The sequence below is a fragment of the Triturus cristatus genome, chromosome 10 (genome assembly GCF_964204655.1).
Source record: "Triturus cristatus chromosome 10, aTriCri1.1, whole genome shotgun sequence".
Taxonomy (NCBI): domain Eukaryota; kingdom Metazoa; phylum Chordata; class Amphibia; order Caudata; family Salamandridae; genus Triturus; species Triturus cristatus.
In genome coordinates this window covers 856,134,561-856,156,165 of record NC_140593.1, presented here as the reverse complement: position 1 = coordinate 856,156,165, position 21,605 = coordinate 856,134,561, and the positions used below count along the sequence as shown (strand labels likewise).

Genomic DNA, 21,605 nt, shown 5'->3' with positions numbered 1-21,605 from the left:
TGTAGGAAAATTAAATGCAAAGTGTTTTTCTAGTGTGGTTTCAGGTATGGTTTTAAAATCGCCTTTTGGAATAAAAGGGGTCCTCGTTCCTTTCTTCCAAAGAAAGAGATCGGGTAAGGAGGGTCCAACTTTGAGCTTCATGGACATTGGCCCTTGGTCTGTGCATTCCAGCCCACTACATGCCAAGAAGATTCCTGCAAGCGTGTCTGTTTCTGTAGTGTAGTGGTTATCACGTTCGCTTTACACGCGAAAGGTCCCTGGTTCGAGACCGGGCAGAAACAGCAACTTTCTGTTTTTCACACAGTTTGCATTTACTCTCTCAATTTATAGGAAAGCTGAGATAATGGAAGCTGTCTATCCCTCACCAGCGTGACGTACTGTGCTCCAGGGGTATCAGTGACAGCTCAAAAAGAGAAGTGACGATAGTTTGCGCTATTCGTTTGCACGTCCTTGTGTACTGAAGGTTGGGCCTACTTCATGAAAGCAAGGCATGAGAGCAGAAATGGTTTTATTGACCTCACCGAGAGCATACACCTAGAACAAACAAAATGTCTGAAGGATAGAGGCATTTTCATTTCTTGTTTGATGACGGCCATGGAAAAGACAGCAACCATATTGCAGAAGAGAGCAGCATGTGCAGTTGCTTGCTTTGGGTGAAGCATTCACTAACTCGCTGCCAATAATCCCCGGAGCCGGTGCGAAAGGCGACTCTTGTGTGCCTCGGCTAGTTGGTCTAGGGGTATGATTCTCGCTTAGGGTGCGAGAGGTCCCGGGTTCAAATCCCTGACGACCCCTTTTTCAGAGGTATACATACGAATCCTACTCAAAACTCACAATGCCTGACTATTTCTCATTACACTCGCCGCATTGTTGCACAAAATATTTTGAACCTCATAAGAAACATGGATCACCATGCTTTTTCTGCCTTCATGCTTAGTCTCTGTGTGTCCCAGGTGATGCTTTCCCAAGCTGTACTTGCTGGCATTTAGGCATCAGATATTTGTCTGTCGATGCCTGCATAAGTCAATTTTTAATACGTCTAATTGCAAGTATGTTGGCTGATATCTCTGCAGTTTTCACACTTGCTCCTCGCTTTCTGAGTGGCTGCTGATACAGCAGAATAGAAGTAGAGAGAACCCTTGAGAGGAACCTTGCTCTAACAGTAAAACACAGCAAGTGAGTTTCTGTAGTGTAGTGGTCATCACGTTCGCCTAACACGCGAAAGGTCCCAGGTTCGAGACCGGGCAGAAACACTGTGCATGAGCTGCTTTTATGTGCACCCTCTAAAACCTTATTATCTCAATGCAAGCTTAAGAAGAGGCGGTCCTTGAACCCAGAGAGCCATGGGAAACTTCCTTTACTTTTGCAAGACGAAACAAAGTAATCCGCATCCATCAGTGGTCGCTCTTGTGCCTAGCTTTTTTTTTGTCATGCCATGTTGTATTGTGGGGTCTTTACACTTGTGACATTGCTGTGAACGTTGTAAGTGCAAACATTGGCAGGTGCAGTCAGAAGAGTCAGATCTGTACACACCCAGGGCTGTCAGGATGGCCGAGTGGTCTAAGGCGCCAGACTCAAGAGAGCTTGATCTTCAGTGCAACTGAGACTTCTGGTCTCCTCATGGAGGTGTGGGTTCAAATCCCACTTCTGACAGGTTTCTTTTACACCCTTAAATCGTCCTGTTTTTTGCAGTGCATTCCCCACACACCACAATCTTTGCACGGACCTGTAACATATGACGAGAAATCCACCAACGATCAGGCTGGGCCCTCAATCACAATTCCATGTATTCCTGGAAGGGACACCTCAGGCACACCTTCAGTTAAATTTGCACTCCATCACACAAACTGCCGTGCTGGTTTCTCATTAAGCAGTTGATCCCATCTTTGTTGTGAGGCTCTCCTGCCACCTTTTGGGTGGAGAAGGCACTGTCCCTGCAACAACACAGGCAGACATGTTCAACAGGGCTTCCTGGTTATGTGGGAGGAGCAGATTGTCATTGGTCCCCCCTTGCGAATTTTAATTTACATAAGGAAGACAGAGAGGTATCTGGGAGTAGGCAGTACACACGGACATTGAACTCTATCTTGTGATTTGCAGCCAATTCTAGATTGAGGCAGGAGGAAAGGAGGTGACTTGCCCAAAAATGGCCATCCCGGAAATTCAGCCACCCTGGGGCTCCCAGGTTAGTGTTTCAGTCCTGCGAGCCACTCATATAAATCTCGCCTGATCGAGCCTGATCGAGCGCTGAGTGAGCGTGTTTGAATCCAAGAATCAAATGCCTCTGTCTTAGGAGCAAGAATTGGCAGGCCCTCCCTTGCATCTGGGGTGGAAGTCTATGGGGCGGCAGGCCCTCCCTTGCATCTGGGGTGGAAGTCTATGGGGCAAGTGTCCAGGACTTGCAGAGGAGTACAAGTGCCAGAAAGTGCCTGCAGTTCTCATCAGCGCCTTTTTTCTGCTCTCTGGCAGCTAGGATATCGACTGATCCCTTCCTTGCAAGAGTGAAAAAAACAACACCTTGAGAGAAAACATGACTTTTTCTGGTTCACATAGAGAGAGAGCAGCCAAATAGCCCTGCTTTGTTTCTGAAAGACGCATCAGAAATTGCTTAAAATGCCGACTGGGGAATCAGGCTCGTTGGTCTAGGGGTATGATTCTCGCTTCGGGTGCGAGAGGTCCCGGGTTCAAATCCCGGACGAGCCCATGCTGTAGAATTATTTTTAGGCTGCTTATTATATAGGGCCATTTCTTCTTTTCAATGCTATAAGACGCCGTGTATGGTGAGAAAGTTCCTTTCCCTCTACGCTATTTCCCACTTTTGGCGTATAGAATTTCAGTGCCGGACTTCTTTGCAACTGCTTTTCTGGGGTGGACCATCAGTGTAGGAAAATTAAATGCAAAGTGTTTTTCTAGTGTGGTTTCAGGTATGGTTTTAAAATCGCCTTTTGGAATAAAAGGGGTCCTCGTTCCTTTCTTCCAAAGAAAGAGATCGGGTAAGGAGGGTCCAACTTTGAGCTTCATGGTCATTGGCCCTTGGTCTGTGCATTCCAGCCCACTACATGCCAAGAAGATTCCTGCAAGCGTGTCTGTTTCTGTAGTGTAGTGGTTATCACGTTCGCTTTACACGCGAAAGGTCCCTGGTTCGAGACCGGGCAGAAACAGCAGCTTTCTGTTTTTCACACAGTTTGCATTTACTCTCTCAATTTATAGGAAAGCTGAGATAATGGAAGCTGTCTATCCCTCACCAGCGTGACGTACTGTGCTCCAGGGGTATCAGTGACAGCTCAAAAAGAGAAGTGACAATAGTTTGCGCTATTCGTTTGCACGTCCTTGTGTACTGAAGGTTGGGCCTACTTCATGAAAGCAAGGCATGAGAGCAGAAATGGTTTTATTGACCTCACCGAGAGCATACACCTAGAACAAACAAAATGTCTGAAGGATAGAGGCATTTTCATTTCTTGTTCGATGACGGCCATGGAAAAGACAGCAACCATATTGCAGAAGAGAGCAGCATGTGCAGTTGCTTGCTTTGGGTGAAGCATTCACTAACTCGCTGCCAATAATCCCCGGAGCCGGTGCGAAAGGCAACTCTTGTGTGCCTCGGCTCGTTGGTCTAGCGGTATGATTCTCGCTTAGGGTGCGAGAGGTCCCAGGTTCAAATCCCGGACGAGCCCTTTTTCAGAGGTAAACATACGAATCCTACTCAAAACTCACAATGCCTGACTATTTCTCATTACACTCGCCGCATTGTTGCACAAAATATTTTGAACCTCATAAGAAACATGGATCACCATGCTTTTTCTGCCTTCATGCTTAGTCTCTGTGTGTCCCAGGTGATGCTTTCCCAAGCTGTACTTGCTGGCATTTAGGCATCAGATATTTGTCTGTCGATGCCTGCATAAGTCAATTTTTAATACGTCTAATTGCAAGTATGTTGGCTGATATCTCTGCAGTTTTCACACTTGCTCCTCGCTTTCTGAGTGGCTGCTGATACAGCAGAATAGAAGTAGAGAGAACCCTTGAGAGGAACCTTGCTCTAACAGTAAAACACAGCAAGTGAGTTTCTGTAGTGTAGTGGTCATCACGTTCGCCTAACACGCGAAAGGTCCCCGGTTCGAGACCGGGCAGAAACACTGTGCATGAGCTGCTTTTATGTGCACCCTCTAAAACCTTATTATCTCAATGCAAGCTTAAGAAGAGGCGGTCCTTGAACCCAGAGAGCCATGGGAAACTTCCTTTACTTTTGCAAGACGAAACAAAGTAATCCGCATCCATCAGTGGTCGCTCTTGTGCCTAGCTTTTTTTTTGTCATGCCATGTTGTATTGTGGGGTCTTTACACTTGTGACATTGCTGTGAACGTTGTAAGTGCAAACATTGGCAGGTGCAGTCAGAAGAGTCAGATCTGTACACACCCAGGGCTGTCAGGATGGCCGAGTGGTCTAAGGCGCCAGACTCAAGAGAGCTTGATCTTCAGTGCAACTGAGACTTCTGGTCTCCTCATGGAGGTGTGGGTTCAAATCCCACTTCCGACAGGTTTCTTTTACACCCTTAAATCGTCCTGTTTTTTGCAGTGCATTCCCCACACACCACAATCTTTGCACGGACCTGTAACATATGACGAGAAATCCACCAACGATCAGGCTGGGCCCTCAATCACAATTCCATGTATTCCTGGAAGGGACACCTCAGGCACACCTTCAGTTAAATTTGCACTCCATCACACAAACTGCCGTGCTGGTTTCTCATTAAGCAGTTGATCCCATCTTTGTTGTGAGGCTCTCCTGCCACCTTTTGGGCGGAGAAGGCACTGTCCCTGCAACAACACAGGCAGACATGTTCAACAGGGCTTCCTGGTTATGTGGGAGGAGCAGATTGTCATTGGTCCCCCCTTGCGAATTTTAATTTACATAAGGAAGACAGAGAGGTATCTGGGAGTAGGCAGTACACACGGACATTGAACTCTATCTTGTGATTTGCAGCCAATTCTAGATTGAGGCAGGAGGAAAGGAGGTGACTTGCCCAAAAATGGCCATCCTGGAAATTCAGCCACCCTGGGGCTCCCAGGTTAGTGTTTCAGTCCTGCGAGCCACTCATATAAATCTCGCCTGATCGAGCCTGATCGAGCGCTGAGTGAGCGTGTTTGAATCCAAGAATCAAATGCCTCTGTCTTAGGAGCAAGAATTGGCAGGCCCTCCCTTGCATCTGGGGTGGAAGTCTATGGGGCAAGTGTCCAGGACTTGCAGAGGAGTACAAGTGCCAGAAAGTGCCTGCAGTTCTCATCAGCGCCTTTTTTCTGCTCTCTGGCAGCTAGGATATCGACTGATCCCTTCCTTGCAAGAGTGAAAAAAACAACACCTTGAGAGAAAACATGACTTTTTCTGGTTCACATAGAGAGAGAGCAGCCAAATAGCCCTGCTTTGTTTCTGAAAGACGCATCAGAAATTGCTTAAAATGCCAACTGGGGAATCAGGCTCGTTGGTCTAGGGGTATGATTCTCGCTTCGGGTGCGAGAGGTCCCGGGTTCAAATCCCGGACGAGCCCATGCTGAAGAATTATTTTTAGGCTGCTTATTATATAGGGCCATTTCTTCTTTTCAATGCTATAAGACGCCGTGTATGGTGAGAAAGTTCCTTTCCCTCTACGCTATTTCCCACTTTTGGCGTATAGAATTTCAGTGCCGGACTTCTTTGCAACTGCTTTTCTGGGGTGGACCATCAGTGTAGGAAAATTAAATGCAAAGTGTTTTTCTAGTGTGGTTTCAGGTATGGTTTTAAAATCGCCTTTTGGAATAAAAGGGGTCCTCGTTCCTTTCTTCCAAAGAAAGAGATCGGGTAAGGAGGGTCCAACTTTGAGCTTCATGGTCATTGGCCCTTGGTCTGTGCATTCCAGCCCACTACATGCCAAGCAGATTCCTGCAAGCGTGTCTGTTTCTGTAGTGTAGTGGTTATCACGTTCGCTTTACACGCGAAAGGTCCCTGGTTCGAGACCGGGCAGAAACAGCAGCTTTCTGTTTTTCACACAGTTTGCATTTACTCTCTCAATTTATAGGAAAGCTGAGATAATGGAAGCTGTCTATCCCTCACCAGCGTGACGTACTGTGCTCCAGGGGTATCAGTGACAGCTCAAAAAGAGAAGTGACAATAGTTTGCGCTATTCGTTTGCACGTCCTTGTGTACTGAAGGTTGGGCCTACTTCATGAAAGCAAGGCATGAGAGCAGAAATGGTTTTATTGACCTCACCGAGAGCATACACCTAGAACAAACAAAATGTCTGAAGGATAGAGGCATTTTCATTTCTTGTTCGATGACGGCCATGGAAAAGACAGCAACCATATTGCAGAAGAGAGCAGCATGTGCAGTTGCTTGCTTTGGGTGAAGCATTCACTAACTCGCTGCCAATAATCCCCGGAGCCGGTGCGAAAGGCAACTCTTGTGTGCCTCGGCTCGTTGGTCTAGGGGTATGATTCTCGCTTAGGGTGCGAGAGGTCCCAGGTTCAAATCCCGGACGAGCCCTTTTTCAGAGGTAAACATACGAATCCTACTCAAAACTCACAATGCCTGACTATTTCTCATTACACTCGCCGCATTGTTGCACAAAATATTTTGAACCTCATAAGAAACATGGATCACCATGCTTTTTCTGCCTTCATGCTTAGTCTCTGTGTGTCCCAGGTGATGCTTTCCCAAGCTGTACTTGCTGGCATTTAGGCATCAGATATTTGTCTGTCGATGCCTGCATAAGTCAATTTTTAATACGTCTAATTGCAAGTATGTTGGCTGATATCTCTGCAGTTTTCACACTTGCTCCTCGCTTTCTGAGTGGCTGCTGATACAGCAGAATAGAAGTAGAGAGAACCCTTGAGAGGAACCTTGCTCTAACAGTAAAACACAGCAAGTGAGTTTCTGTAGTGTAGTGGTCATCACGTTCGCCTAACACGCGAAAGGTCCCTGGTTCGAGACCGGGCAGAAACACTGTGCATGAGCTGCTTTTATGTGCACCCTCTAAAACCTTATTATCTCAATGCAAGCTTAAGAAGAGGCGGTCCTTGAACCCAGAGAGCCATGGGAAACTTCCTTTACTTTTGCAAGACGAAACAAAGTAATCCGCATCCATCAGTGGTCGCTCTTGTGCCTAGCTTTTTTTTTGTCATGCCATGTTGTATTGTGGGGTCTTTACACTTGTGACATTGCTGTGAACGTTGTAAGTGCAAACATTGGCAGGTGCAGTCAGAAGAGTCAGATCTGTACACACCCAGGGCTGTCAGGATGGCCGAGTGGTCTAAGGCGCCAGACTCAAGAGAGCTTGATCCTCAGTGCAACTGAGACTTTTGGTCTCCTCATGGAGGTGTGGGTTCAAATCCCACTTCTGACAGGTTTCTTTTACACCCTTAAATCGTCCTGTTTTTTGCAGTGCATTCCCCACACACCACAATCTTTGCACGGACCTGTAACATATGACGAGAAATCCACCAACGATCAGGCTGGGCCCTCAATCACAATTCCATGTATTCCTGGAAGGGACACCTCAGGCACACCTTCAGTTAAATTTGCACTCCATCACACAAACTGCCGTGCTGGTTTCTCATTAAGCAGTTGATCCCATCTTTGTTGTGAGGCTCTCCTGCCACCTTTTGGGCGGAGAAGGCACTGTCCCTGCAACAACACAGGCAGACATGTTCAACAGGGCTTCCTGGTTATGTGGGAGGAGCAGATTGTCATTGGTCCCCCCTTGCGAATTTTAATTTACATAAGGAAGACCGAGAGGTATCTGGGAGTAGGCAGTACACACGGACATTGAACTCTATCTTGTGATTTGCAGCCAATTCTAGATTGAGGCAGGAGGAAAGGAGGTGACTTGCCCAAAAATGGCCATCCTGGAAATTCAGCCACCCTGGGGCTCCCAGGTTAGTGTTTCAGTCCTGCGAGCCACTCATATAAATCTCGCCTGATCGAGCCTGATCGAGCGCTGAGTGAGCGTGTTTGAATCCAAGAATCAAATGCCTCTGTCTTAGGAGCAAGAATTGGCAGGCCCTCCCTTGCATCTGGGGTGGAAGTCTATGGGGCAAGTGTCCAGGACTTGCAGAGGAGTACAAGTGCCAGAAAGTGCCTGCAGTTCTCATCAGCGCCTTTTTTCTGCTCTCTGGCAGCTAGGATATCGACTGATCCCTTCCTTGCAAGAGTGAAAAAAACAACACCTTGAGAGAAAACATGACTTTTTCTGGTTCACATAGAGAGAGAGCAGCCAAATAGCCCTGCTTTGTTTCTGAAAGACGCATCAGAAATTGCTTAAAATGCCAACTGGGGAATCAGGCTCGTTGGTCTAGGGGTATGATTCTCGCTTCGGGTGCGAGAGGTCCCGGGTTCAAATCCCGGACGAGCCCATGCTGAAGAATTATTTTTAGGCTGCTTATTATATAGGGCCATTTCTTCTTTTCAATGCTATAAGACGCCGTGTATGGTGAGAAAGTTCCTTTCCCTCTACGCTATTTCCCACTTTTGGCGTATAGAATTTCAGTGCCGGACTTCTTTGCAACTGCTTTTCTGGGGTGGACCATCAGTGTAGGAAAATTAAATGCAAAGTGTTTTTCTAGTGTGGTTTCAGGTATGGTTTTAAAATCGCCTTTTGGAATAAAAGGGGTCCTCGTTCCTTTCTTCCAAAGAAAGAGATCGGGTAAGGAGGGTCCAACTTTGAGCTTCATGGTCATTGGCCCTTGGTCTGTGCATTCCAGCCCACTACATGCCAAGAAGATTCCTGCAAGCGTGTCTGTTTCTGTAGTGTAGTGGTTATCACGTTCGATTTACACGCGAAAGGTCCCTGGTTCGAGACCGGGCAGAAACAGCAGCTTTCTGTTTTTCACACAGTTTGCATTTACTCTCTCAATTTATAGGAAAGCTGAGATAATGGAAGCTGTCTATCCCTCACCAGCGTGACGTACTGTGCTCCAGGGGTATCAGTGACAGCTCAAAAAGAGAAGTGACAATAGTTTGCGCTATTCGATTGCACGTCCTTGTGTACTGAAGGTTGGGCCTACTTCATGAAAGCAAGGCATGAGAGCAGAAATGGTTTTATTGACCTCACCGAGAGCATACACCTAGAACAAACAAAATGTCTGAAGGATAGAGGCATTTTCATTTCTTGTTCGATGACGGCCATGGAAAAGACAGCAACCATATTGCAGAAGAGAGCAGCATGTGCAGTTGCTTGCTTTGGGTGAAGCATTCACTAACTCGCTGCCAATAATCCCCGGAGCCGGTGCGAAAGGCAACTCTTGTGTGCCTCGGCTCGTTGGTCTAGGGGTATGATTCTCGCTTAGGGTGCGAGAGGTCCCAGGTTCAAATCCCGGACGAGCCCTTTTTCAGAGGTAAACATACGAATCCTACTCAAAACTCACAATGCCTGACTATTTCTCATTACACTCGCCGCATTGTTGCACAAAATATTTTGAACCTCATAAGAAACATGGATCACCATGCTTTTTCTGCCTTCATGCTTAGTCTCTGTGTGTCCCAGGTGATGCTTTCCCAAGCTGTACTTGCTGGCATTTAGGCATCAGATATTTGTCTGTCGATGCCTGCATAAGTCAATTTTTAATACGTCTAATTGCAAGTATGTTGGCTGATATCTCTGCAGTTTTCACACTTGCTCCTCGCTTTCTGAGTGGCTGCTGATACAGCAGAATAGAAGTAGAGAGAACCCTTGAGAGGAACCTTGCTCTAACAGTAAAACACAGCAAGTGAGTTTCTGTAGTGTAGTGGTCATCACGTTCGCTTAACACGCGAAAGGTCCCCGGTTCGAGACCGGGCAGAAACACTGTGCATGAGCTGCTTTTATGTGCACCCTCTAAAACCTTATTATCTCAATGCAAGCTTAAGAAGAGGCGGTCCTTGAACCCAGAGAGCCATGGGAAACTTCCTTTACTTTTGCAAGACGAAACAAAGTAATCCGCATCCATCAGTGGTCGCTCTTGTGCCTAGCTTTTTTTTTGTCATGCCATGTTGTATTGTGGGGTCTTTACACTTGTGACATTGCTGTGAACGTTGTAAGTGCAAACATTGGCAGGTGCAGTCAGAAGAGTCAGATCTGTACACACCCAGGGCTGTCAGGATGGCCGAGTGGTCTAAGGCGCCAGACTCAAGAGAGCTTGATCTTCAGTGCAACTGAGACTTCTGGTCTCCTCATGGAGGTGTGGGTTCAAATCCCACTTCTGACAGGTTTCTTTTACACCCTTAAATCGTCCTGTTTTTTGCAGTGCATTCCCCACACACCACAATCTTTGCACGGACCTGTAACATATGACGAGAAATCCACCAACGATCAGGCTGGGCCCTCAATCACAATTCCATGTATTCCTGGAAGGGACACCTCAGGCACACCTTCAGTTAAATTTGCACTCCATCACACAAACTGCCGTGCTGGTTTCTCATTAAGCAGTTGATCCCATCTTTGTTGTGAGGCTCTCCTGCCACCTTTTGGGCGGAGAAGGCACTGTCCCTGCAACAACACAGGCAGACATGTTCAACAGGGCTTCCTGGTTATGTGGGAGGAGCAGATTGTCATTGGTCCCCCCTTGCGAATTTTAATTTACATAAGGAAGACAGAGAGGTATCTGGGAGTAGGCAGTACACACGGACATTGAACTCTATCTTGTGATTTGCAGCCAATTCTAGATTGAGGCAGGAGGAAAGGAGGTGACTTGCCCAAAAATGGCCATCCTGGAAATTCAGCCACCCTGGGGCTCCCAGGTTAGTGTTTCAGTCCTGCGAGCCACTCATATAAATCTCGCCTGATCGAGCCTGATCGAGCGCTGAGTGAGCGTGTTTGAATCCAAGAATCAAATGCCTCTGTCTTAGGAGCAAGAATTGGCAGGCCCTCCCTTGCATCTGGGGTGGAAGTCTATGGGGCAAGTGTCCAGGACTTGCAGAGGAGTACAAGTGCCAGAAAGTGCCTGCAGTTCTCATCAGCGCCTTTTTTCTGCTCTCTGGCAGCTAGGATATCGACTGATCCCTTCCTTGCAAGAGTGAAAAAAACAACACCTTGAGAGAAAACATGACTTTTTCTGGTTCACATAGAGAGAGAGCAGCCAAATAGCCCTGCTTTGTTTCTGAAAGACGCATCAGAAATTGCTTAAAATGCCGACTGGGGAATCAGGCTCGTTGGTCTAGGGGTATGATTCTCGCTTCGGGTGCGAGAGATCCCGGGTTCAAATCCCGGACGAGCCCATGCTGAAGAATTATTTTTAGGCTGCTTATTATATAGGGCCATTTCTTCTTTTCAATGCTATAAGACGCCGTGTATGGTGAGAAAGTTCCTTTCCCTCTACGCTATTTCCCACTTTTGGCGTATAGAATTTCAGTGCCGGACTTCTTTGCAACTGCTTTTCTGGGGTGGACCATCAGTGTAGGAAAATTAAATGCAAAGTGTTTTTCTAGTGTGGTTTCAGGTATGGTTTTAAAATCGCCTTTTGGAATAAAAGGGGTCCTCGTTCCTTTCTTCCAAAGAAAGAGATCGGGTAAGGAGGGTCCAACTTTGAGCTTCATGGTCATTGGCCCTTGGTCTGTGCATTCCAGCCCACTACATGCCAAGAAGATTCCTGCAAGCGTGTCTGTTTCTGTAGTGTAGTGGTTATCACGTTCGCTTTACACGCGAAAGGTCCCTGGTTCGAGACCGGGCAGAAACAGCAGCTTTCTGTTTTTCACACAGTTTGCATTTACTCTCTCAATTTATAGGAAAGCTGAGATAATGGAAGCTGTCTATCCCTCACCAGCGTGACGTACTGTGCTCCAGGGGTATCAGTGACAGCTCAAAAAGAGAAGTGACGATAGTTTGCGCTATTCGTTTGCACGTCCTTGTGTACTGAAGGTTGGGCCTACTTCATGAAAGCAAGGCATGAGAGCAGAAATGGTTTTATTGACCTCACCGAGAGCATACACCTAGAACAAACAAAATGTCTGAAGGATAGAGGCATTTTCATTTCTTGTTCGATGACGGCCATGGAAAAGACAGCAACCATATTGCAGAAGAGAGCAGCATGTGCAGTTGCTTGCTTTGGGTGAAGCATTCACTAACTCGCTGCCAATAATCCCCGGAGCCGGTGCGAAAGGCAACTCTTGTGTGCCTCGGCTCGTTGGTCTAGGGGTATGATTCTCGCTTAGGGTGCGAGAGGTCCCAGGTTCAAATCCCGGACGAGCCCTTTTTCAGAGGTAAACATACGAATCCTACTCAAAACTCACAATGCCTGACTATTTCTCATTACACTCGCCGCATTGTTGCACAAAATATTTTGAACCTCATAAGAAACATGGATCACCATGCTTTTTCTGCCTTCATGCTTAGTCTCTGTGTGTCCCAGGTGATGCTTTCCCAAGCTGTACTTGCTGGCATTTAGGCATCTGATATTTGTCTGTCGATGCCTGCATAAGTCAATTTTTAATACGTCTAATTGCAAGTATGTTGGCTGATATCTCTGCAGTTTTCACACTTGCTCCTCGCTTTCTGAGTGGCTGCTGATACAGCAGAATAGAAGTAGAGAGAACCCTTGAGAGGAACCTTGCTCTAACAGTAAAACACAGCAAGTGAGTTTCTGTAGTGTAGTGGTCATCACGTTCGCCTAACACGCGAAAGGTCCCCGGTTCGAGACCGGGCAGAAACACTGTGCATGAGCTGCTTTTATGTGCACCCTCTAAAACCTTATTATCTCAATGCAAGCTTAAGAAGAGGCGGTCCTTGAACCCAGAGAGCCATGGGAAACTTCCTTTACTTTTGCAAGACGAAACAAAGTAATCCGCATCCATCAGTGGTCGCTCTTGTGCCTAGCTTTTTTTTTGTCATGCCATGTTGTATTGTGGGGTCTTTACACTTGTGACATTGCTGTGAACGTTGTAAGTGCAAACATTGGCAGGTGCAGTCAGAAGAGTCAGATCTGTACACACCCAGGGCTGTCAGGATGGCCGAGTGGTCTAAGGCGCCAGACTCAAGAGAGCTTGATCTTCAGTGCAACTGAGACTTCTGGTCTCCTCATGGAGGTGTGGGTTCAAATCCCACTTCTGACAGGTTTCTTTTACACCCTTAAATCGTCCTGTTTTTTGCAGTGCATTCCCCACACACCACAATCTTTGCACGGACCTGTAACATATGACGAGAAATCCACCAACGATCAGGCTGGGCCCTCAATCACAATTCCATGTATTCCTGGAAGGGACACCTCAGGCACACCTTCAGTTACATTTGCACTCCATCACACAAACTGCCGTGCTGGTTTCTCATTAAGCAGTTGATCCCATCTTTGTTGTGAGGCTCTCCTGCCACCTTTTGGGCGGAGAAGGCACTGTCCCTGCAACAACACAGGCAGACATGTTCAACAGGGCTTCCTGGTTATGTGGGAGGAGCAGATTGTCATTGGTCCCCCCTTGCGAATTTTAATTTACATAAGGAAGACAGAGAGGTATCTGGGAGTAGGCAGTACACACGGATATTGAACTCTATCTTGTGATTTGCAGCCAATTCTAGATTGAGGCAGGAGGAAAGGAGGTGACTTGCCCAAAAATGGCCATCCTGGAAATTCAGCCACCCTGGGGCTCCCAGGTTAGTGTTTCAGTCCTGCGAGCCACTCATATAAATCTCGCCTGATCGAGCCTGATCGAGCGCTGAGTGAGCGTGTTTGAATCCAAGAATCAAATGCCTCTGTCTTAGGAGCAAGAATTGGCAGGCCCTCCCTTGCATCTGGGGTGGAAGTCTATGGGGCAAGTGTCCAGGACTTGCAGAGGAGTACAAGTGCCAGAAAGTGCCTGCAGTTCTCATCAGCGCCTTTTTTCTGCTCTCTGGCAGCTAGGATATCGACTGATCCCTTCCTTGCAAGAGTGAAAAAAACAACACCTTGAGAGAAAACATGACTTTTTCTGGTTCACATAGAGAGAGAGCAGCCAAATAGCCCTGCTTTGTTTCTGAAAGACGCATCAGATATTGCTTAAAATGCCGACTGGGGAATCAGGCTCGTTGGTCTAGGGGTATGATTCTGGCTTTGGGTGCGAGAGGTCCCGGGTTCAAATCCCGGACGAGCCCATGCTGTAGAATTATTTTTAGGCTGCTTATTATATAGGGCCATTTCTTCTTTTCAATGCTATAAGACGCCGTGTATGGTGAGAAAGTTCCTTTCCCTCTACGCTATTTCCCACTTTTGGCGTATAGAATTTCAGTGCCGGACTTCTTTGCAACTGCTTTTCTGGGGTGGACCATCAGTGTAGGAAAATTAAATGCAAAGTGTTTTTCTAGTGTGGTTTCGGGTATGGTTTTAAAATCGCCTTTTGGAATAAAAGGGGTCCTCGTTCCTTTCTTCCAAAGAAAGAGATCGGGTAAGGAGGGTCCAACTTTGAGCTTCATGGTCATTGGCCCTTGGTCTGTGCATTCCAGCCCACTACATGCCAAGAAGATTCCTGCAAGCGTGTCTGTTTCTGTAGTGTAGTGGTTATCACGTACGCTTTACACGCGAAAGGTCCCTGGTTCGAGACCGGGCAGAAACAGCAGCTTTCTGTTTTTCACACAGTTTGCATTTACTCTCTCAATTTATAGGAAAGCTGAGATAATGGAAGCTGTCTATCCCTCACCAGCGTGACGTACTGTGCTCCAGGGGTATCAGTGACAGCTCAAAAAGAGAAGTGACAATAGTTTGCGCTATTCGTTTGCACGTCCTTGTGTACTGAAGGTTGGGCCTACTTCATGAAAGCAAGGCATGAGAGCAGAAATGGTTTTATTGACCTCACCAAGAGCATACACCTAGAACAAACAAAATGTCTGAAGGATAGAGGCATTTTCATTTCTTGTTCGATGACGGCCATGGAAAAGACAGCAACCATATTCTGCCTTCATGCTTAGTCTCTGTGTGTCCCAGGTGATGCTTTCCCAAGCTGTACTTGCTGGCATTTAGGCATCAGATATTTGTCTGTCGATGCCTGCATAAGTCAATTTTTAATACGTCTAATTGCAAGTATGTTGGCTGATATCTCTGCAGTTTTCACACTTGCTCCTCGCTTTCTGAGTGGCTGCTGATACAGCAGAATAGAAGTAGAGAGAACCCTTGAGAGGAACCTTGCTCTAACAGTAAAACACAGCAAGTGAGTTTCTGTAGTGTAGTGGTCATCACGTTCGCCTAACACGCGAAAGATCCCCGGTTCGAGACCGGGCAGAAACACTGTGCATGAGCTGCTTTTATGTGCACCCTCTAAAACCTTATTATCTCAATGCAAGCTTAAGAAGAGGCGGTCCTTGAACCCAGCGAGCCATGGGAAACTTCCTTTACTTTTGCAAGACGAAACAAAGTAATCCGCATCCATCAGTGGTCGCTCTTGTGCCTAGCTTTTTTTTTGTCATCCCATGTTGTATTGTGGGGTCTTTACACTTGTGACATTGCTGTGAACGTTGTAAGTGCAAACATTGGCAGGTGCAGTCAGAAAAGTCAGATCTGTGCACACCCAGGGCTGTCAGGATGGCCGAGTGGTCTAAGGCGCCAGACTCAAGAGAGCTTGATCTTCAGTGCAACTGAGACTTCTGGTCTCCTCATGGAGGCGTGGGTTCAAATCCCACTTCTGACAGGTTTCTTTTACACCCTTAAATCGTCCTGTTTTTTGCAGTGCATTCCCCACACACCACAATCTTTGCACGGACCTGTAACATATGACGAGAAATCCACCAACGATCAGGCTGGGCCCTCAATCACAATTCCATGTATTCCTGGAAGGGACACCTCAGGCACACCTTCCGTTAAATTTGCACTCCATCACACAAACTGCCGTGCTGGTTTCTCATCAAGCAGTTGATCCCATCTTTGTTGTGAGGCTCTCCTGCCACCTTTTGGGCGGAGAAGGCACTGTCCCTGCAACAACACAGGCAGACATGTTCAACAGGGCTTCCTGGTTATGTGGGAGGAGCAGATTGTCATTGGTCCCCCCTTGCGAATTTTAATTTACATAAGGAAGACAGAGAGGTATCTGGGAGTAGGCAGTACACACGGACATTGAACTCTATCTTGTGATTTGCAGCCAATTCTAGATTGAGGCAGGAGGAAAGGAGGTGACTTGCCCAAAAATGGCCATCCTGGGAATTCAGCCACCCTGGGGCTCCCAGGTTAGTGTTTCAGTCCTGCGAGCCACTCATATAAATCTCGCCTGATCGAGCCTGATCGAGCGCTGAGTGAGCGTGTTTGAATCCAAGAATCAAATGCCTCTGTCTTAGGAGCAAGAATTGGCAGGCCCTCCCTTGCATCTGGGGTGGAAGTCTATGGGGCAAGTGTCCAGGACTTGCAGAGGAGTACAAGTGCCAGAAAGTGCCTGCAGTTCTCATCAGCGCCTTTTTTCTGCTCTCTGGCAGCTAGGATATCGACTGATCCCTTCCTTGCAAGAGTGAAAAACCCAACACCTTGAGAGAAAACATGACTTTTTGTGGTTCACATAGAGAGAGAGCAGCCAAATAGCCCTGCTTTGTTTCTGAAAGACGCATCAGAAATTGCTTAAAATGCCGACTGGGGAATCAGGCTCGTTGGTCTAGGGGTATGATTCTCGCTTCGGGTGTGAGAGGTCCCGGGTTCAAATCCCGGACGAGCCCATGCTGTGGAATTATTTTTAGGCTGCTTATTATATAGGGCCATTTCTTCTTTTCAATGCTATAAGACGCCGTGTATGGTGAGAAAGTTCCTTTCCCTCTACGCTATTTCCCACTTTTGGCGTATAGAATTTCAGTGCTGGACTTCTTTGCAACTGCTTTTCTGGGGTGGACCATCAGTGTAGGAAAATTAAATGCAAAGTGTTTTTCTAGTGTGGTTTCAGGTATGGTTTTAAAATCGCCTTTTGGAATAAAAGGGGTCCTCGTTCCTTTCTTCCAAAGAAAGAGATCGGGTAAGGAGGGTCCAACTTTGAGCTTCATGGACATTGGCCCTTGGTCTGTGCATTCCAGCCCACTACATGCCAAGAAGATTCCTGCAAGCGTGTCTGTTTCTGTAGTGTAGTGGTTATCACGTTCGCTTTACACGCGAAAGGTCCCTGGTTCGAGACCAGGCAGAAACTGCAACTTTCTGTTTTTCACACAGTTTGCATTTACTCTCTCAATTTATGGGAAAGCTGAGATAATGGAAGCTGTCTATCCCTCACCAGCGTGACGTACTGTGCTCCAGGGGTATCAGTGACAGCTCAAAAAGAGAAGTGACGATAGTTTGCGCTATTCGTTTGCACGTCCTTGTGTACTGAAGGTTGGGCCTACTTCATGAAAGCAAGGCATGAGAGCAGAAATGGTTTTATTGACCTCACCGAGAGCATACACCTAGAACAAACAAAATGTCTGAAGGATAGAGGCATTTTCATTTCTTGTTCGATGACGGCCATGGAAAAGACAGCAACCATATTGCAGAAGAGAGCAGCATGTGCAGTTCCTTGCTTTGGGTGAAGCATTCACTAACTCGCTGCCACTAATCCCCGGAGCCGGTGCGAAAGGCGACTCTTGTGTGCCTCGGCTCGTTGGTCTAGGGGTATGATTCTCGCTTAGGGTGCGAGAGGTCCCGGGTTCAAATCCCTGACGAGCCCTTTTTCAGAGGTATACATACGAATCCTACTCAAAACTCACAATGCCTGACTATTTCTCATTACACTCGCCACATTGTTGCACAAAATATTTTGAACCTCATAAGAAACATGGATCACCATGCTTTTTCTGCCTTCATGCTTAGTCTCTGTGTGTCCCAGGTGATGCTTTCCCAAGCTGTACTTGCTGGCATTTAGGCATCAGATATTTGTCTGTCGATGCCTGCATAAGTCAATTTTTAATACGTCTAATTGCAAGTATGTTGGCTGATATCTCTGCAGTTTTCACACTTGCTCCTCGCTTTCTGAGTGGCTGCTGATACAGCAGAATAGAAGTAGAGAGAACCCTTGAGAGGAACCTTGCTCTAACAGTAAAACACAGCAAGTGAGTTTCTGTAGTGTAGTGGTCATCACGTTCGCCTAACACGCGAAAGGTCCCCGGTTCGAGACCGGGCAGAAACACTGTGCATGAGCTGCTTTTATGTGCACCCTCTAAAACCTTATTATCTCAATGCAAGCTTAAGAAGAGGCGGTCCTTGAACCCAGAGAGCCATGGGAAACTTCCTTTACTTTTGCAAGACGAAACAAAGTAATCCGCATCCATCAGTGGTCGCTCTTGTGCCTAGCTTTTTTTTTGTCATGCCATGTTGTATTGTGGGGTCTTTACACTTGTGACATTGCTGTGAACGTTGTAAGTGCAAACATTGGCAGGTGCAGTCAGAAGAGTCAGATCTGTACACACCCAGGGCTGTCAGGATGGCCGAGTGGTCTAAGGCGCCAGACTCAAGAGAGCTTGATCTTCAGTGCAACTGAGACTTCTGGTCTCCTCATGGAGGTGTGGGTTCAAATCCCACTTCTGACAGGTTTCTTTTACACCCTTAAATCGTCCTGTTTTTTGCAGTGCATTCCCCACACACCACAATCTTTGCACGGACCTGTAACATATGACGAGAAATCCACCAACGATCAGGCTGGGCCCTCAATCACAATTCCATGTATTCCTGGAAGGGACACCTCAGGCACACCTTCAGTTACATTTGCACTCCATCACACAAACTGCCGTGCTGGTTTCTCATTAAGCAGTTGATCCCATCTTTGTTGTGAGGCTCTCCTGCCACCTTTTGGGCGGAGAAGGCACTGTCCCTGCAACAACACAGGCAGACATGTTCAACAGGGCTTCCTGGTTATGTGGGAGGAGCAGATTGTCATTGGTCCCCCCTTGCGAATTTTAATTTACATAAGGAAGACAGAGAGGTATCTGGGAGTAGGCAGTACACACGGATATTGAACTCTATCTTGTGATTTGCAGCCAATTCTAGATTGAGGCAGGAGGAAAGGAGGTGACTTGCCCAAAAATGGCCATCCTGGAAATTCAGCCACCCTGGGGCTCCCAGGTTAGTGTTTCAGTCCTGCGAGCCACTCATATAAATCTCGCCTGATCGAGCCTGATCGAGCGCTGAGTGAGCGTGTTTGAATCCAAGAATCAAATGCCTCTGTCTTAGGAGCAAGAATTGGCAGGCCCTCCCTTGCATCTGGGGTGGAAGTCTATGGGGCAAGTGTCCAGGACTTGCAGAGGAGTACAAGTGCCAGAAAGTGCCTGCAGTTCTCATCAGCGCCTTTTTTCTGCTCTCTGGCAGCTAGGATATCGACTGATCCCTTCCTTGCAAGAGTGAAAAAAACAACACCTTGAGAGAAAACATGACTTTTTCTGGTTCACATAGAGAGAGAGCAGCCAAATAGCCCTGCTTTGTTTCTGAAAGACGCATCAGATATTGCTTAAAATGCCGACTGGGGAATCAGGCTCGTTGGTCTAGGGGTATGATTCTGGCTTTGGGTGCGAGAGGTCCAGGGTTCAAATCCCGGACGAGCCCATGCTGTAGAATTATTTTTAGGCTGCTTATTATATAGGGCCATTTCTTCTTTTCAATGCTATAAGACGCCGTGTATGGTGAGAAAGTTCCTTTCCCTCTACGCTATTTCCCACTTTTGGCGTATAGAATTTCAGTGCCGGACTTCTTTGCAACTGCTTTTCTGGGGTGGACCATCAGTGTAGGAAAATTAAATGCAAAGTGTTTTTCTAGTGTGGTTTCGGGTATGGTTTTAAAATCGCCTTTTGGAATAAAAGGGGTCCTCGTTCCTTTCTTCCAAAGAAAGAGATCGGGTAAGGAGGGTCCAACTTTGAGCTTCATGGTCATTGGCCCTTGGTCTGTGCATTCCAGCCCACTACATGCCAAGAAGATTCCTGCAAGCGTGTCTGTTTCTGTAGTGTAGTGGTTATCACGTACGCTTTACACGCGAAAGGTCCCTGGTTCGAGACCGGGCAGAAACAGCAGCTTTCTGTTTTTCACACAGTTTGCATTTACTCTCTCAATTTATAGGAAAGCTGAGATAATGGAAGCTGTCTATCCCTCACCAGCGTGACGTACTGTGCTCCAGGGGTATCAGTGACAGCTCAAAAAGAGAAGTGACAATAGTTTGCGCTATTCGTTTGCACGTCCTTGTGTACTGAAGGTTGGGCCTACTTCATGAAAGCAAAGCATGAGAGCAGAAATGGTTTTATTGACCTCACCAAGAGCATACACCTAGAACAAACAAAATGTCTGAAGGATAGAGGCATTTTCATTTCTTGTTCGATGACGGCCATGGAAAAGACAGCAACCATATTGCAGAAGAGAGCAGCATGTGCAGTTGCTTGCTTTGGGTGAAGCATTCACTAACTCGCTGCCAATAATCCCCGGAGCCGGTGCGAAAGGCAACTCTTGTGTGCCTCGGCTCGTTGGTCTAGGGGTATGATTCTCGCTTAGGGTGCGAGAGGTCCCGGGTTCAAATCCCGGACGAGCCCTTTTTCAGAGGTAAACATACGAATCCTACTCAAAACTCACAATGCCTGACTATTTCTCATTACACTCGCCGCATTGTTGCACAAAATATTTTGAACCTCATAAGAAACATGGATCACCATGCTTTTTCTGCCTTCATGCTTAGTCTCTGTGTGTCCCAGGTGATGCTTTCCCAAGCTGTACTTGCTGGCATTTAGGCATCAGATATTTGTCTGTCGATGCCTGCATAAGTCAATTTTTAATACGTCTAATTGCAAGTATGTTGGCTGATATCTCTGCAGTTTTCACACTTGCTCCTCGCTTTCTGAGTGGCTGCTGATACAGCAGAATAGAAGTAGAGAGAACCCTTGAGAGGAACCTTGCTCTAACAGTAAAACACAGCAAGTGAGTTTCTGTAGTGTAGTGGTCATCACATTCGCCTAACACGCGAAAGATCCCCGGTTCGAGACCGGGCAGAAACACTGTGCATGAGCTGCTTTTATGTGCACCCTCTAAAACCTTATTATCTCAATGCAAGCTTAAGAAGAGGCGGTCCTTGAACCCAGCGAGCCATGGGAAACTTCCTTTACTTTTGCAAGACGAAACAAAGTAATCCGCATCCATCAGTGGTCGCTCTTGTGCCTAGCTTTTTTTTTGTCATCCCATGTTGTATTGTGGGGTCTTTACACTTGTGACATTGCTGTGAACGTTGTAAGTGCAAACATTGGCAGGTGCAGTCAGAAAAGTCAGATCTGTGCACACCCAGGGCTGTCAGGATGGCCGAGTGGTCTAAGGCGCCAGACTCAAGAGAGCTTGATCTTCAGTGCAACTGAGACTTCTGGTCTCCTCATGGAGGCGTGGGTTCAAATCCCACTTCTGACAGGTTTCTTTTACACCCTTAAATCGTCCTGTTTTTTGCAGTGCATTCCCCACACACCACAATCTTTGCACGGACCTGTAACATATGACGAGAAATCCACCAACGATCAGGCTGGGCCCTCAATCACAATTCCATGTATTCCTGGAAGGGACACCTCAGGCACACCTTCCGTTAAATTTGCACTCCATCACACAAACTGCCGTGCTGGTTTCTCATCAAGCAGTTGATCCCATCTTTGTTGTGAGGCTCTCCTGCCACCTTTTGGGCGGAGAAGGCACTGTCCCTGCAACAACACAGGCAGACATGTTCAACAGGGCTTCCTGGTTATGTGGGAGGAGCAGATT

General features: G+C 47.0%; 20 non-coding genes across 20 annotated transcripts; all 20 read left to right on the top strand.

Annotated features, from left to right (window-relative positions):
* The first annotated feature begins 208 nt into the window (after positions 1-208).
* On the top strand, positions 209-281 carry TRNAV-UAC (transfer RNA valine (anticodon UAC)). The gene has a single exon. It is a non-coding gene; the product is annotated as a tRNA-Val (tRNA).
* A 2,350-nt stretch (positions 282-2,631) lies between these two features.
* Positions 2,632-2,703, top strand: TRNAP-CGG (transfer RNA proline (anticodon CGG)). Its single transcript has one exon. It is a non-coding gene; the product is annotated as a tRNA-Pro (tRNA).
* Positions 2,704-3,088: 385 nt separating this feature from the next.
* Positions 3,089-3,161, top strand: TRNAV-UAC (transfer RNA valine (anticodon UAC)). The gene has a single exon. It is a non-coding gene; the product is annotated as a tRNA-Val (tRNA).
* Positions 3,162-4,060: 899 nt separating this feature from the next.
* On the top strand, positions 4,061-4,133 carry TRNAV-AAC (transfer RNA valine (anticodon AAC)). The gene has a single exon. It is a non-coding gene; the product is annotated as a tRNA-Val (tRNA).
* A 1,337-nt stretch (positions 4,134-5,470) lies between these two features.
* TRNAP-CGG (transfer RNA proline (anticodon CGG)) lies at positions 5,471-5,542 on the top strand. Its single transcript has one exon. It is a non-coding gene; the product is annotated as a tRNA-Pro (tRNA).
* A 385-nt stretch (positions 5,543-5,927) lies between these two features.
* On the top strand, positions 5,928-6,000 carry TRNAV-UAC (transfer RNA valine (anticodon UAC)). The gene has a single exon. It is a non-coding gene; the product is annotated as a tRNA-Val (tRNA).
* Positions 6,001-6,899: 899 nt separating this feature from the next.
* Positions 6,900-6,972, top strand: TRNAV-AAC (transfer RNA valine (anticodon AAC)). The gene has a single exon. It is a non-coding gene; the product is annotated as a tRNA-Val (tRNA).
* A 1,337-nt stretch (positions 6,973-8,309) lies between these two features.
* TRNAP-CGG (transfer RNA proline (anticodon CGG)) lies at positions 8,310-8,381 on the top strand. Its single transcript has one exon. It is a non-coding gene; the product is annotated as a tRNA-Pro (tRNA).
* Positions 8,382-9,738: 1,357 nt separating this feature from the next.
* On the top strand, positions 9,739-9,811 carry TRNAV-AAC (transfer RNA valine (anticodon AAC)). Its single transcript has one exon. It is a non-coding gene; the product is annotated as a tRNA-Val (tRNA).
* Positions 9,812-11,148: 1,337 nt separating this feature from the next.
* Positions 11,149-11,220, top strand: TRNAP-CGG (transfer RNA proline (anticodon CGG)). The gene has a single exon. It is a non-coding gene; the product is annotated as a tRNA-Pro (tRNA).
* A 385-nt stretch (positions 11,221-11,605) lies between these two features.
* Positions 11,606-11,678, top strand: TRNAV-UAC (transfer RNA valine (anticodon UAC)). Its single transcript has one exon. It is a non-coding gene; the product is annotated as a tRNA-Val (tRNA).
* An 899-nt stretch (positions 11,679-12,577) lies between these two features.
* Positions 12,578-12,650, top strand: TRNAV-AAC (transfer RNA valine (anticodon AAC)). The gene has a single exon. It is a non-coding gene; the product is annotated as a tRNA-Val (tRNA).
* A 2,462-nt stretch (positions 12,651-15,112) lies between these two features.
* On the top strand, positions 15,113-15,185 carry TRNAV-AAC (transfer RNA valine (anticodon AAC)). The gene has a single exon. It is a non-coding gene; the product is annotated as a tRNA-Val (tRNA).
* Positions 15,186-15,473: 288 nt separating this feature from the next.
* On the top strand, positions 15,474-15,585 carry TRNAL-CAA (transfer RNA leucine (anticodon CAA)). The gene is made up of 2 exons: positions 15,474-15,511; positions 15,540-15,585. It is a non-coding gene; the product is annotated as a tRNA-Leu (tRNA).
* Positions 15,586-16,522: 937 nt separating this feature from the next.
* Positions 16,523-16,594, top strand: TRNAP-CGG (transfer RNA proline (anticodon CGG)). The gene has a single exon. It is a non-coding gene; the product is annotated as a tRNA-Pro (tRNA).
* A 385-nt stretch (positions 16,595-16,979) lies between these two features.
* TRNAV-UAC (transfer RNA valine (anticodon UAC)) lies at positions 16,980-17,052 on the top strand. The gene has a single exon. It is a non-coding gene; the product is annotated as a tRNA-Val (tRNA).
* An 899-nt stretch (positions 17,053-17,951) lies between these two features.
* TRNAV-AAC (transfer RNA valine (anticodon AAC)) lies at positions 17,952-18,024 on the top strand. Its single transcript has one exon. It is a non-coding gene; the product is annotated as a tRNA-Val (tRNA).
* Positions 18,025-20,332: 2,308 nt separating this feature from the next.
* On the top strand, positions 20,333-20,404 carry TRNAP-AGG (transfer RNA proline (anticodon AGG)). Its single transcript has one exon. It is a non-coding gene; the product is annotated as a tRNA-Pro (tRNA).
* Positions 20,405-20,790: 386 nt separating this feature from the next.
* TRNAV-AAC (transfer RNA valine (anticodon AAC)) lies at positions 20,791-20,863 on the top strand. The gene has a single exon. It is a non-coding gene; the product is annotated as a tRNA-Val (tRNA).
* A 288-nt stretch (positions 20,864-21,151) lies between these two features.
* TRNAL-CAA (transfer RNA leucine (anticodon CAA)) lies at positions 21,152-21,263 on the top strand. The gene is made up of 2 exons: positions 21,152-21,189; positions 21,218-21,263. It is a non-coding gene; the product is annotated as a tRNA-Leu (tRNA).
* Positions 21,264-21,605: the final 342 nt, after the last annotated feature.